Source organism: Ursus maritimus, unplaced genomic scaffold, assembly GCF_017311325.1.
Source record: "Ursus maritimus isolate PB19 unplaced genomic scaffold, ASM1731132v1 scaffold_20, whole genome shotgun sequence".
NCBI lineage: Eukaryota > Metazoa > Chordata > Mammalia > Carnivora > Ursidae > Ursus > Ursus maritimus.
The window spans coordinates 8,787,325-8,803,174 of NW_024424453.1; the positions used below are offsets into that span (position 1 = coordinate 8,787,325).

General features: G+C 46.8%; 1 long non-coding RNA gene across 1 annotated transcript; it reads right to left on the reverse strand.

Moving 5' to 3' along the window:
* Nucleotides 1-262: 262 nt before the first annotated feature.
* LOC121104251 lies at nt 263-6,712 on the reverse strand. Its single transcript, XR_005836531.1, has 3 exons — nt 6,614-6,712; nt 6,214-6,512; nt 263-3,625 (listed from the first exon to the last, which is right to left on the reverse strand). It is a non-coding gene; the product is annotated as an uncharacterized LOC121104251 (long non-coding RNA).
* Nucleotides 6,713-15,850: the final 9,138 nt, after the last annotated feature.

Sequence of the window (15,850 nt, forward strand, 5' to 3'; positions counted from 1 at the left end):
TCATCAGTTCTCAACTTTTTAGACCCAGGATCCCTTTATGTTCTTAAAAATGATTGAAGATCATAAAGTGCTTTTATCTGTTTAGGTTATATCTATCGATATTTAACACTAAAAATTAAAACTGAGAAATTTAAGGTGTTTAATTAATTTAAAAATAACATTGATTAGCCCATTTCATGCTAACATAAGAAATATATTTTCATGAAAAATAACTATATTTTCCCAAACAAAACAAAATAGTGAGAAGAGTGACATTGCTTTACATTTTTGCAAATCTCTTTAACATCTGGCTTAATAGAAGACAGCTGGATTCTCTCTGCTTCTGCATTCAATCTGTTGTGATGTGCTGTTTTGGTTGAAGTACACAAAGAAAATCTGACTTCACACAGATATATCATTGGAAAAGAGGGGGGTATTTTATGAGCCTTTTCAGAAAGCCGTGCGTTTTCTTTGATACTATACACCAAAACTGCACGAGTGGTGGTTTTTTTAAAGTTAGTTGCAGTGTGGAACCTGAGATCAAATGCATAACAGTTTCATCTCGATTGCGTTAGAATCCATTGGTCCGTCTTCTGTTTTGAAGTGATCTTTACCCGTGCATAATTTTGTAGCATCGGGCATTGGTCATTTGGAAAATGTTGATTCACTGAGTTATGCAGACCTTCCCAATGTTGAGACATTACTCATACAGTATCAAACGTTGCATTTGTCAAGATCACCATTGATATCATCAGTAAAGTCTTTAAATAGTGGTAAAGCTGTGAGGCTCGCGGGAGCTGATACAAGTTTTCCAAAGTTCCAGTTTTTGCTTGAAGTCTTCATTTCTACCACTGGCAGCAAATACTGTCAGTTATTTTCTTTGAAGTGATGGGCTCACTTGCCAACTTTTGAGAAAATGTCTGCCAAATATCCAAGTCTGAATAACTGTCATTTGTCTCTCGGCCATTCTTTCAGGTAGAGGTAGTGCTGCTCGAAAAGCAGCTAGTTTAGCTGGTAACTCAAACAATTGCACCACTGCTTTTCCTCGAGACAAACATGGTACTTTGGAATACAGCAGAGTTTTCCAGGGTATTTCCCATTTCATGACATGGACCGTTAAAAAGACTGGTACCTAAAGGTCGAGATTTAATAAAATGAGTATTTCCTATGGTTCCCCAAGGACATTTTTAAAGGAAACGAGCAGGGGTGTCTTCAGACTGCAGGTGTGAGGCAGTGAAGAATCAGTGCCCACTGGAACGGTTTGGCGCCATTGCCTTGATTCATGCTAAGGCACTGGTGCTTTTCTCCCCCATGGCATTTATGTCATCAGTGCAAATGTCAGTACGGTGAAGAGAGCCAAAGAGCATCTTCATATTATCATGAAAATGGCTTTGACTCATGGGCCATCTGCAATAGGGTTGGACTTCCCAAGGGTCTGCAGCCCACCCTCAGAGAACTGCTACCCTAGGTGGTCGTGCAGCCAATGAAGGCTCCTAGCAGAAACCGTGGAGATGAAGTGATTGTTGAAGAGACTGAGTTCTGTGTCACACCGTGGTCTGGCCTCTCCCCTGAGTCAATGTCGCTTTTGCCTCAGGCACTGCTGTCATGGTGGGGCTTTACAGAAGAGCCTTCGGAGTGTCCCGGTGCTGGGGCGCCTGTGAGGCCTTGGGCTGGGGGACTGGGAAATTGGCTCACCCAGTCCACGTGCTGCCAGTTACAGACACACAGCCGTGCGGATCCACAACCCGCTTGTTGCGCTCTTTAGCTCGGTAGGCAACTTAGCTTGTGCTTGGCTTAGAAATGCACCATTTAACTGGGTGTTATACACAACTAATGAATCATCGAACTTTACATCGGAAACCGGGGATGTACTGTATGGTGACTAACATGATATAATAAAAAAACATAAAAAAAAAAAAAAGAAATGCACCATTTAATGTGATCTGATTTCTACTTCCAATTCTTAAAATACTCCTATTAATGAAGTTATCGAAGCCTTTTCCTTGGGATAAAATTTCTCGGATGCTGAAGAACTATTAAATAATGAAGGTTTTGTGTCCTTCTGGGGGGCATCGAGACTCCTTCTCTCCAGCAGCCTCTTTCCTCTGTAGCTTGCCAGAACGGGCGTCTTGGCAACACAAAGCACAACTCTGGGGGCGTCTCACTGAGCCAGTCCCTGTTTCCAGGAAAGAAAACCCATGTGCTTGAGCCAGAACGAATATGCTCTAAGGGGCTGGGATTTTTCTTTCTCCTGCTAGAAGGGGAAAATGACAATGGTTTGCTTGAATCCCTACGGTGGGAAAAGCCATCCAGAAATTCCAGCCTGCCAGACATCTCCACGCCAGAGATGCTGTTCCTTGACTCATGAATACACTGAGGACTTTGCCCTGGCACCCTCTGAAGGGTTAAACGAGGATCCCATTCCTGATTAGCAGTGATGCTTGGGGCTAACTAAAACTGGGGGAAAGGCCGGTCAGGCTGCTGGCCTGCTACAGTGACTGAACAAATTTCTTAAAGCGCAGAAGCAAGACAGACATCCCAAAGATTGACCTGAATTTGTCCTGCAAATGGTAGTTTCTGCCTTGTTGCTGCACTGCTGTGAGGGAAAAAAAAGTCATGATCGGAATATGGCAGGAAAGGAAGTTCCCAGATCCTCAGAGGAATGGCTCTAGTGTTAGCAAGTTTTTCCTAATATTTGACCTAAAATGTTCTTCCACTCAGGACCACACAGGCTTTTTTTTTTTTTTTTCTCTTCTTTCTTAAACACAAAACACAACTGCATCATACATTCCTCCCCTCACTTCTGTGCTGGGAGCACAAGAGTTGTAATGATCTTGGCTCTGGGTGTCTAAACCTTCCCATTGAATTTCTCTAACCTCACACACCAGGACCAGCCCAAGCCTTGCAGGGGAGGGAGGAGGAAGCAGGGGCTATAAACATACATATTCAGGGCAATAAGTTCCCAGATCTGGATTGAGTTAGTGTGATCTGTGTGCATTCCTGGCCTCTGTATGCTTTCAGGTTTGCATAGGAACAGTGCCCTGTGATCTGCCTTGGACCTCCTCTTCCCCCACTGCCCCTTTTCCTTTTTACCTTGAGGTTTTGCTTGCTGCTTTAGCTCTTATTATGATGTTAGCATAACATCCCTCCTCCTCCCCCAAGCACGGTTGCGGTACATTGTTTCTGCGCTGTACTAGAAGGAATAATGGATTAATAATTTGGGAGAATGTGTATTCTAGTTCTGTCACTAAACAGTCACAGATGTTGGCAAAGTCACACACACCTGTTCCGGGCTTCACCTGACAGGAGATCGGGAGAGGGCTGCATTCGCAGTGGTTCCTAAACCTGGAGACCAGAAATCCATTTCTGCAAGTCCCCTCCTCTGCCTCCAGCCACTTCCTTCTGTGGGTCATTTGACAATGGCAGTGTCTCCCCGTGCGGAGACCAGCTTTGGGGACTGCTGGACTTGATGGGTTCTAGAATCTTTTCGATCCTGGAATCTGTCTTCTCTGTGTCTCTCCCGATGCCATGCTAGTGTGCCACTAGCTCGCGCTTAACCTGCCAAAGCTTCTGTGCCTTCTAGGTGGTCCCCATGGTTTCAGACCGCTCCCCACCGCTCCAGGCTGAAGTCTGGACCTGCCACAGCCTAAAAGAGAAGGGCAATTTGGTGATTTATTTAAAAGAGTGAAATGGGGACTCAGAGAAGTCAGGTGGGGGCAGGCACTCCCAGGTTGGGTCAAAGGACAGCAGGTAGGCGAGGCACTCACATTCCTCAGATGCTATGTCCCAGGAACCACACAAAGAAGTTTCTGGAAAGAAAAGATTCCTACCAGTTTCTGACAGAGCAGATGGTCTCGGAGCGCTTTCCAGGGTGCCCCCCACACAGGCACCGGGATGACTTCGCTTCCTACTCTTGTAGGAAGCATGACAAGCCCCCACCTACACTGCCGGCCGAATGTTTGAGAATGTAGAGCAGTTGGGAGCACAAACATTTACTCTCTGGAGGTGTTGTTTGGTGCTGCTGTGACCAAGGCCAAAAATGCCGTTTCCTAAATCCCCTGTTCCGATTGCAGGGCACACACTACAGATTAAAGAAAAAGAAAAGAAGTAAGAAAAATAAACAGAGAGCGTGCCAGTGGACTATGCGTCTGTAGAAAAAGAGGGAAAATCTGGGTGGCTTTAGGGAAAACAAAGACAACCAAACAGGAAAAGAATTCAAGAACACACAAAGTGTTACTCAGATACGTGAAAGCACAACATAAAAGAAAATCCATTCATATAGAAGATAAACATTGAGGAGGGGATTCTGTGTGGTAAGTATCTTAAAATGTTTACTCCAGGAGGCTAGTAAGGTCTCCCATTTAAAACAGAAGCAGTTAGAAATGTGATTTGCCAGTAAGATAAATGTTGAAACAAAACATAAAAAGTCGAGACAAACTTCGGACATTTTACTTAAATAGTTCCATAAGTCACTATAAAAAAAAGTCAAGATACTTCCAGTTAACGTACTTATTAATCTAAACATTTCCAAGAGAACTTAAAATAAAATGATAACATTGATCAAAGAGTTGGTATCAAGAGCCAAAGGAAAACATCTCAGCTAGTCAGAAAGTCAACAGTGGCATAACTGCTTAAATATTTGGGAGAGCATGATGACTGAAAATCTTAGGTTACACAGTGATTATATAACCTTGGAGAAATTTTCTGAAATTTCCATGCCTCAGTCTGCTCATACATAAAATGGGACATTACTGTTTCAAGGCTCTGTTATGAGAAAATGAACAATCTAAAATGCCCCATAATTCTAATTAAAATGTGATCTTGAGTGCAGTGAGTGAAACCTTCTCATCTTTAAGAACCAAGAGAACATTTTTTTTTTAGGAAAAAAGAAAATCTTCCTGAAGTTAGCCAAGCAACAAGGAAAAAACAATTCAGTTGAGAGGGAAAAAAAAATGGCTGACCCAGCTTTCAGCTCTATAGCCTCTTTTTAATAAAGACGCGAGGCAACCATGTTTTATATCTTTTACTAAGAATTCATTTGGAATGTTTTCTGTATACATTATAAATAAGTTCCAGAATCCAGTGAGTCTAAAGAAACCACATTTCCCTGATGGGGTCTGTTGCTTATAGAAATCGTTCCTATTACCTATTGCCACAGGAAGGTTTGGCCTATTTAAAGGTCGCAGGTGTGTGAGAACAGATGGTATTGAGAATGGGGACATATTCAGGCTGCGAGAAGACTGCCAACAGTCAGCTTGAGGGTAATGCGTTAAGAGCAGTGGTGTTTTTTCCTTTCTCTTATTCATGTGTGCATAGGGAGCAGAGCCATGTCCTGGAGATTTAATTTGTATTTTCTTTTCCTTTTCTGTTCCTTAGGAGACAAGTGCCAGATATTTCAAAATATAGGCTAGCTCAGAAAATCACCCTGGAATCAATGCAGTGAGCCTCCCTGAGAATGGTGGGTATGGAGTGAGTTGTTCCTCCTATTTGAGGTTTAGAAAAGGAAGGGGAGGGGCGCCTGGGTGGCACAGCGGTTGGGTGTCTGCCTTCGGCTCGGGGCGTGATCCTGGAGTTCCGGGATCGAGCCCCACATCAGGCTCCTCTGCTATGAGCCTGCTTCTTCCTCTCCCACTCCCCCTGCTTGTGTTCCCTCTCTCGCTGGCTGTCTCTATCTCTGTCAAATAAATAAATAAAACCTTTAAAAAAAAAAAAAAGAAAGAAAAGGAAGGGGAGGATGGAGAGAGAAAGAGACGGATAAAAGGGCAGAGGAGCTGTTTCCTCCTGGGCGGGGTGGGGACAGGGTTCGCTATCAGGGACAGGATGGTGGTTCAGGTCGAGGGGAGGCAGAAGGATGTTGGCACCAGTCCGGAACCATCACTCCCGGGCTCTTGGCCGCAGCAGGTGTCTGAGTACAAGAACTGAGCGTGCAGGTCAGGAAGACCATCCACAGCTTCGCATTCGGCCCGATAACGCGTGCGGGTCACTGGCAGACTGAGTGAGATGCAGAAGACCACCCACACCCACAGACCCCTGGGAACTCGCCAGCTCTGTCGGCGTCCACGCTCCCCGCAGAAAGCCCTGCTCCAGGCTCTGCCCCCCCACACCCGCCCTTTAGGGCTGCTTTACAGGGAGATTCAAGCACCACTGGTTCCCGAGCCACCCTGTGCCCAGAAGTGGCATTCCGATCCCAAAGGGTTAGACCACTTAAGGATGGAACATTCCCCCACTGCCCACCTGTGAGTCCACAGAGACTAGCAGAGAGCAGGGTGCTGGGGGCCTCTGCCTGGCCTTGCCGGGGCACGGCAGCCGCTGCCCACCACGAGGACACCGGAACAGGGGGGTCATGGTCTGGAAAGCCAGGAGCTACTGCTCGCAGTGCTGCGCTCCCTGTCCAGCTTCCAAGCGTCAGCCAGGACCCCGGGGCCAGTGCTGCCTGCTGCCTACGGTCCTTCTGCCAGCAGCTCCCCTGGGACCACCAGGCAGCTCCTCCAAGCTCCACCCTTCCTGCTCCAGACAACCTACGGCAGACAAAACTGGGAAAGGGGAGGGTGGAATAAGTTTTCCTGTTACTCTGCGACTGCGACCGGCAGCTGAACAGAAGACGTGCTAAATGCCTCACATTCAAAAGACTTACGAGAAACCAAAAGCCGGATCTGCTTCCTCCCCTGCCCCTCACTTCCCTGGGCTTCCTGTGAGACAGCATCTTGGGTTCCACAGTCACCACCAGCCACCAGCAGCACCTCGACAGTGAGAAGTGATTCCCTCCCTGTCCCCACCACCTACTCCTGCAGCAAGGTGAAGAAGGTGGGGGGAGGGGCCACAGGGATGGTGGCATCTCACTGGCCAGGTACACATCTGCTTAGGCTGTGGACTTGCAGATCTCCCCCTGGCCTACCTGAGCAGGAGATGGTGGCAGGGGGTCTGTACCTGGAAAGATCGCTGGTCTTAAGCTGTCTTGCCAGGATTCACCCAGAGGGCTGCCCCCTGGCAAAGGAACCCAGCCCAAGAACTGGGAGGGAGCAGGAGAGGCCTCACCAAGCTAGCTCGCCCACTTCAGGGATCAGTGTGTCCCTTCTTCCCTCCCCCTTCCTACCCCAGCAGCCCGGAGGAGCTTAAAACTGAGCAAGAGAAGGAGCCTGACAGAGAATTCTGAATTCAGCACATGAATGAGGTTTTTAATTGGACTGCAAGTGACAGGAGAGTAATGGAATCTGCCCGAGCTGTGCTAAGGGAGAAGCTTTACATTTTTTGTTTGTTAGTTTGTTTTGTTTGGCTGGAAACAAATCAGATTTGAAGGTAGTGATTAGAAAAAGGAAAACCGTTTCATGTTTTATCCCACTGAGTTGAGACTGCTCAGTGAATGAATGGTTATGGAATCACAAGCAGTGAGGGGTCTATGGAAGCTTGGACTAGAGAAGCTTCCAGATCCTCTCCCACCCTGAGATGCCAGATTTCACTGTAGCAGGGTATCCATCTGGAAGAGGGCCACACCCGTCACCGGGATTCAGTTGTGTGTGGGCACGTCTGAAAGACGGTGGGATTAGTCAATCCTGGGCTCCTGTCTGAGTCCTGAGGGGAAGGTGGGAGGAGGCACTGAAAGTCAAACTTCCATTCAAATTGGGTAAGATACTGGCGCTAAAGCATTGCTCTACAGTCACCTTTATCTCAGTGCAAACTCTGCGCTCAAGATGAAAAGCTTTTTGCTTGGCAACCATTGCATCCACAGCTGGGCTGTCCAATGCAGAAGCCACTAGTCATCTGTGACGGCTTAAGCATAACTACAACTTCACCTCTTATAGCACACTAGTCACATTTCAAGTGCTAAGTAATCCCATGCAGCCAGTGGCTACTGTGTTGAATAGTGAAGATATAGAACATTTCCACCCTAGCAAAAAATTCTATTCGGCTGCTCTGCTTCAGAGAAAAAGCTGTTTGTTCCAATGATGGCAGAGAACCTGGCCAAGCTGGACTTCTGAGCTGTCATCTGGTATGGTCAAAATGACAAATTCCAAACCTCCTGGGCAAGTCCAAAGTTAAAGTGACGTCACAGAGAGAGGACAAGAAGCAGCCCCAGGACTGCAGAGGACATGGTGAGCCCTGAGCTCATAAATGTCCCTGAGGCCCGAGTTCTGCTTTAGGAATTTGAGGGAGGCCTTAGTTCCCGGGGACAGTCTGGTCACTTGGCAGAGACACTGGTCCCCAGGGAGGTGACGGCAGTGCCCAGCAGAGGTGATGGTGGCACTCAGGGGTGGTGAGAGTGCCTGATGGCAGGGAGTCCACTATGGCAACTACTTCCCTTCTGGGAACTCTCAAAAACGGTGAGAGATTTGAAGGACAAGAGCCTGGGACGTATGCATTACAGTATTTTGTGTTTCTCACTGGGAGATGAGCAGTAGCGGAAGAGGCCTGGTACTTACCTAATGCTGTGTAACTAATTCCTCCAAAATTTACTGGCTTAAGACAACAATAATTATTTATTATCTCTGACAGTTTCCCACAGTGGGTCAGGAATTTGGGACCAAATTTGTAGGGTATCTCTAGCTTAGGGTCTCTCATGGGCTTGCAGTCCAGATACCAGCGGGGTGGCGTTCATTTGAATGTGTGACGGGGGCTGAAGGTCCACTTCCAAGGTAGCTCACTCACACACCTGGCTAATTGGTGCTGCCTATTGCTAGGAGGCCCGAGTGCTCTCAATGTGGACTTCTTCACACAGGCTTCCTGAGCGTTCTCATGACATGGTGGCTGGTTTGCCCTAGAATGAGAGGTTCGAGCCTTTGAAGTCACGGACTTCTACTTCTGCTGTGTTCTGTCGTCACACAGACCAGCCCTAAATTGGTGTGGGAGGGAGTTCTACTCCATGAATACCAGGAATACTAGGAGGCAACGTTTATTGGGGGCCATCTTGGAGGCTGGCTACCACGCGGTCACAGAGTCAGGTGATACATATTATCACAATGTATGATTGGAAATCTGTCAGTTGCAAGTGACCGAAATCTACCTTAAATTGTCTCAAGAAAAATCAAATAAAAGAGAACGTGTCTACTAGCACATATAACCGAAAAGTCTTGATGTCGCTGGATGGAGGTGCTTCAGTGATGTTCCCAGGGTTCGCTCTCATTCTCAGATCAGCTTTCCCCCTGTGGGAGTGGGATGACCACCAGTAGCTCCAGGCTTGAATTTCTAACTTAAGAAAAAGAGACTGCCTCTTTCCCGTTAGCACCAACAAAAATCCCAGGGGGCTTCCTGTTGGCTAGAATATTTATTCCTCAACCAATCACTGCGATCTCTTTCAAATATGGTACTGATTGGCCAGACTTAAGTCACGTGCTTATCCCTAGCCTAGGTGGGGGTAACAACAACAACAACAACAACAACAACAACAACGGTTGAATGGTGCTGGGCTGGCAAAATCAACCACAGTTCAGTACAAAAGCAAATCCCTCTCTGTCTGCTCTCATAACAGAAAATTTTCTCACATTACGCTCACCCCCTTATGAAGACGGACAATGCCAAACTTCCGACCCAGAAACACATCACTGTTTTCCATTACCCTTCTTACAGAACCAGACGTAGACATTCCTCTGGGAGATTTATTTTGCACAGCCAAGGCTAGAGATTTCTCCTGGTTTGATAAGCCTCTGCTATCCCTAATCTGGACGGTGCTTCAAGGAGCCACGGCTTTGGTTTACATTGATCACAATACCTCATTTCCAGTGTCCTCTCCTGTGTCCCTTTGCCAGCAGATGGAAAGAGAGTAACTTCCTAGCATTAAAGAGAAATATGACCTTGTATAAGTAGGGTATAATAAATACAGTAACAGCTCACCTGTCTAGACCCTGGATGGCTGATTTATGATGTATTCAACCCTTCAAAATACAGATTGTGTTCTTGGGTGGGGAGAAGTTTCTGCAGATCCGATAAAGCACTCACACAGCTGTACATTCAACCGCTCATTTGAAGGTATATAGATCCTAATTGAGCATATAAACATGTGGTTCGGGTCGTGGTTGAATCTTCTAGCTCCGCAGTCCGTGGTAGATAAGAAATAACAGACTGATTGGGGCCTGGCGGTGAGTCACCATGTTGCTGGCAGAGAAGACACCCGACGGTTCGAGCTGCTAAGACTGCAGTGGTGTTTGCAGCGGTGTCCTGGTTCTTGCTGCTCTTTGATTAACACGGGCGGTGGGGAAGGCACGGTGCTAAGTAAGCACTTCAGCATTTTCCATGTCATGTCTCATTCAATCCTGGCAACCCTGTAAGGTCGGAGCTATTGTTTGCCCCATTTCACAGATGGGAAAACTGAAGCTTCAGGGTGATGTCCAGGTATTAAGAAAAGGTCATATGCTTGGTGACACCTGTTTAATAAAACAGATTAGTAGGTACCGTCATTTAGAAATGCTTTTTTCAAAAGTGGCTTCCCAGAGACTTCTTAGGGCATAAAAGGATACCCGGCAAAATAAGGTGGCCCCGGGGTGCCTTCCAGGCCTGAGATTCTGTAACTTTAGAGCTGGTTCTGAGGTGGTCGTCTGTTGGAACTGCCAGGGCTTCTGTTGGATACCTTCAGAGTTCCCTGTCAGGGCCCCAAAGGGGATAGTCTGGGGCAGTGATTGACAATGCGCTCTTTTCAGGGTGATTGCTAATAACGGCCCCCAGCATCTCCATGGTGGGTCTGATTCCTACAGCTACATTTCTCTGGCCCACTTGGCATCCTGGCTGGAAGGACACAAGAGCCACTCCTACTCCAGGTGCCCACAGACCTCAGCTGCCCTCATCCCCTGTCTCAAGAGTACACAGGACACATTCAAAGAATTCTTCCTTTGAAGAAGGTCGTCGTCTTTGGACTTGAGGTCAGATGCAGGAATTACTGAGGCTCCCACTTTCATTTGCTCCCCTGCCCTTGGTTCAGCTGGTTGAGAGAAGAAGCCATTGGCTTCACTGTTTTCTTAACCTTGACAAGCAAACAAGCGGGAGGGGGAAATCCACTGTGTGTTTTCTTCTCTCACAGGGCGAATTAAGAGGCCCTTCTGGATCCTTCTTAGTGGGGGTGGATGTGGTATTGGGAAGCATAAATGTTTTTCAAGACCGTCGGAGTCACTGAGATTATGTGGTTTTCACAGATAGGGTGTGTGTGTTCCTTCGTGCAGATTTTCATGACCCAGTGCAGTCCCCCGAGGCCTAAAATGAAGCTGGAATCATCCATGCCTCTTTGAATGCCAGTATCTCCAAAGAGCTCAGGAATTTCAGTTTCCTGGAACGCAGACCTATGATGTGAAATGCTTCAGTTTCTGACCCTTGGCAATTCTAATATGCCCATTGTTCTTTCTGGCCTGGAACTGACCCTTGCATCCATTTAGAAACACTTCTTGCACAGGACAAGGAAGAGGCATCAAGGAAGAAGATCTAAATATCAAAACTGTCCTTTGAAAAATACAACCGATTACTGGATTCAAACCTTCTGCTGTAATGGGGCACAGTATTCTCTTTCAAAGATATTTCTTTTCTTTTTAGATTTTACAGTGTATGAAGAGCAAACAGACACCCATAGGGGTGTGGTGTTGGCTGGTGCTAGATGAAATCGTGAAGGAAAGAACACTGAATTTCCCCACCCTCCTTTTTTGCAACCTTTTACCACCTCTCAGTGACTCCCCTGCCCAGAGGTCCCTACTCTAAGGACATTCCCTCCCAACAGGGAAAAAACAGGCTATGTAATAAGCGAATTGTATTGTAATGTTTTATGCTGACATGAAACCATACATTTTAAAAGACAACCTCTAAAGAGGGGGGCACTTTGTAGGAATAATTTTCTTTTTAGGGGCAGGATAGAATGTCCTAAATTCTCCTCCCCATGAAAATCACTGGGGTGGGAGCGTGTGCCTAAAACCTGCCCTCTGCAGCCTTACTCCTGACCTGGAGGTTCTGGGGCAGAAAGCTAGAAGCTGGTGTTCTGGGTCATTTTTGTGACTAGCTGGGTTTGGGAATCACTGCACTCTACACCCACACAAAGCTGAAGGTCTCGTGGAGTTGTAGAAAATTGTGCTTCTTAGAGAAGGAGATCCGTGTTTGATTTTTGACTCTGTTACTTGACACGCGGCTTGAGCTGAGCGTTTAGCCTCCTTGAGTCTTGCCTGTAAATCGGATTAATTGCTGGGTTGTTGTGCGCGTGGAAATCATGCACATAAAGGCCTGGCACAAGGTTCTCTGATCCAAGGCTACGTGCTCAGTTAATGGTAGTTCTCATTAGTATTGAGTAAGAATTTGCACATGCCAAATGTCTTTGTATCATTTCAAATGGGTGTTCAGAATCTTTTTCTTTTTTTTTTTTTAAGATTTTATTTATTTATTTGACAGAGAGAGACAGCCAGCGAGAGAGGGAACACAAGCAGGGGGAGTGGGAGAGGAAGAAGCAGGCTCCCAGCAGAGGAGCCTGGCGTGGGGCTCGATCCCAGAACGCCGGGATCACGCCCTGAGCCGAAGGCAGACGCTTAATGACTGAGCCACCCAGGCACTGCCAGAATCTTTTTTAAAAATTTACTTAAATGCTTTCAAACAGGAGCACCTGGCTGGCTCAGTCCGTAGAGCATGTAACTCTTGATCCCAGGGTTGTGGGTTCGAGCCCCACATTGGGTGTAGAGATTATTTTTAAAAAATAAAAGATCTTTAAAAAGAAAGGAAGAAAGAAAGGAATGCTTTCAAACATATATAAAAGTACATAAAATAGTATAATAACTCTTCCTGTACCCATTACCTTGCCTTTCTAAGGACTGACATATTGCCCTGCCTTCTTGTAATTCTGTTAAGTTTTTTAGGTGGTAAGAAATGTAATGATCCCCATGGTAACCTATGCTTGGTATTTTAAACCTTCTGAGAACGGATGCTACAGTTTTGGGGAAGGAGGATAACATATACTAGAAAAACCCACTATAGGTCAGCACCCCGTTGACGGCTAAATGGTCTTGACTCTCCTCGGACACCATTCTGACCCTACAAAATTCATCATTACAACTCAGGGCCCTAGGCCCACAGATATGTCCACGAAGAAGCCCATGTCCTGGACCACACTGAACACTGTCAGTGGTATTATAGAGTTAACTCCAAGTAAGACAAATATGTCTCCAAACTGGGAAAACCATAAAGTGGATTCATGTCCAGGCCATCCCTCCGGCCAGTCTAGACTGTATGTTTTATGCAGAAAACTGTGTGAGAGCAGCTCTTCATCAGAGTGAAGAGCAAAAGCACTGAGGAGGCTGGAGTCCTCGGCCTGGTGCACTGGGTGAAAGGTCTGCTACGCGGGAGTGTGAAGGACATTCACGCTTCTTTCTTCCCGACAACCTGTGGCAGTCCTCACATATGCAAGGGGACATGGGGTCTTTGCCATTCGTTTCTAAGGCTCATAATTCTTGAATCCTCAGTCTGAGGTACTAAGACCCCCAGCAGGAACTCACAGCTCGTAATGTTTATTTACTCATAAGTTAACCATTGAATGGGAGGCAGATCAGCCTAGAAAACCCGACTCTAAGCCCAAACAAAATATAAATAGGAAGGAAGAAACAAACCAGCAGCGTAGCTCAGAACTCAGCTCTTCTAACCTCGGAATAGAAATCAGAATTCAGCACCATCCAGGGCTGCTTCTATGAATCCAGGGCACAAGATGTCTCCTGGGGGCTCGGGCCGCAGGGAAGGGAATTGCAGCAGCCCTGAGGCGCCCACTCAAGTCACGGTCAGTCTGGGGCCCATGGAAAGAAGACACGACACTCAAAGCAATGAGGGAGCAGAAGGCAAGCTGAGGGCAAAGCACAAGCTGACACCCTGCAAAGCCCCCACCCCCCCCACCCCCACTGTGGGATCTGTGTGACATTCCTCAGGCTCTCCTAGCTGCCCAAGAACAAAGGAAAGGGAAAAACAAATGGTTAACTGATAGAGATCACAGCCATGCAGGACATGAGTCTCCATCAGTTTGCATCTGTCTTAATGATTTACAAGAAAAAAGCAATCTCCAGAAGCCTATAGACTCAATTTCCTGGAGCCCTAACATCACCCTCCCCTCCATAGGATAGAAAATCTTATATAACCAGTCACTCCTCATGACCCCAGTGCAGCTCTGTCTGCCCATGGGTCCTGTCCCCGTGCTTTAATAAAACTACTTTTGATGCACCAAAGATGTCTCAAGAGTTTTTTCTTGGTCGTGGGCTCCAAACCCCACCACTTCAAATCGCATCAAAAGTATGGAAGCCATGTTTGGTTATCTTGTTCTGACACTGCTCACCTCAGGAATTCTCCAGGAAACCTCCAAGGAAATTTCACACATGCAGTCAGACATCCAAAGAAGGCTGCAAATCTCCTGATCCCACCCCTCATCACCCACACCTCCTTAGCCTTCTAGAAGGATGGCTTTTCTATAGTGGGAGTGTGGCTTATTGTGAACTTAACCCAGAGCACTGTCTGTCACATACTCACATTCCTGCCAGGTCACTTGCCTGCCCGACCAGCTCCCTCCCTGGACGTTGATAAACCCCTGCCGCCCCCACCCCTGCCCTGTGACTACAAAGTGATGAGACTTATCTTCAGAGCCAGATCTGGAACTCTGTCTTGTTACTTTTCAGTCACACTGGGCATGTGACGCACTTGGAACACCTCAGAGGACAGAGAGGTCAGAAAGGTGTCATGGTTTAGTTAAAGGACTAAAACTTGTTAATCATGGCTAAAAGCGGGGAGGGGGGAAGAGGAAAAAAGGAAAGGAGGAGGGAAGGAAGGAAGGGTGGGCAGTTGGCCACAAGTTACAAATTATCGAGAAGTCCAGCTCCTATTTTATATTAGTTTAAACCAAAATCATTTCCTCATTTGCTAGGACGGTTTACTTCCTTGGGATAAGCTTTTCGTTCAATTTGAGGTGAGGAGGGATAACAAGTTGGCTAAAAAAAAAAAAAAAAAAAGAGTTTTCCTTTAAATTGATAAAGTTCCAGAGACAGAATCCCTTAGCAAAGCCACATCTTTTTCTGACAATCTTTGAAGCTCTTTATGTCTTAACTTCATACTGCGTCCACCTTTGTATTTTTTGTTACTGTAATGACTTTCTCTCATGCCTTCCATTTTAAAGTTGCTTTCCTCATTATAAATCATTTCATAATAATATTCTTACCCCAAATGAAGAAAAACACTGGACAAAATGGGGGATACAAATTTAACCATTCACTTCCACCCCTCCTCCAACTCTGTCAACAGCCAGGGGACCAAAGGTAGAGCATCTTCCAGGCCCCACTCAGCACAATGGTCATCATCATATCAAAGAATTCTCTGGGGGTAATTCAGACAAGGGCAGCCACCACCTGAAGTATCTGGACAAGGGCCCGCAGCCACTGATTGGCCAGGGCTAGGAAAATGAACGCCCCCCAGGGGTCAACTTTTGTTCTCTTCCAACTCACCAGTCCTGGAAACCGCCTGTCCACATTTGGTAGGTCATTCCTCCCTTGAAGGAATCGGAATGAGGAGCCAGAGGAAAGGGCTGCTTCTCTCCCAAAGTCGGCCTGGATCTCTCTCTCCTGGGCCACCTGGCCCCCGTCTGGAGCCTTTGTACAGCTGGTGTTGACATCAGGTTAATTGCACAGGCCTGTGTTTACCCACGGATCTCCAGAAAGGCAGGGAGAAAGTGAGCTGCGCGGAGGTGAGTTGCAAAGCTCAGTTCATTTACTTGTCCTTACGTCTGAGAAGTAGTCTTTCCAAACACCAGCTGGTGGGTGATCCACACATGCCCCCAGGGTACACGCAGATAGCATCATCTCCTCTTCGTCAATGAAGGAGCTTTCCTGGTCCAAGCCGCACGGCAGCATGTCAGCCACGGAGCCAAAGAGGACGGCGGGGGGGGGGGGGGGGGGGG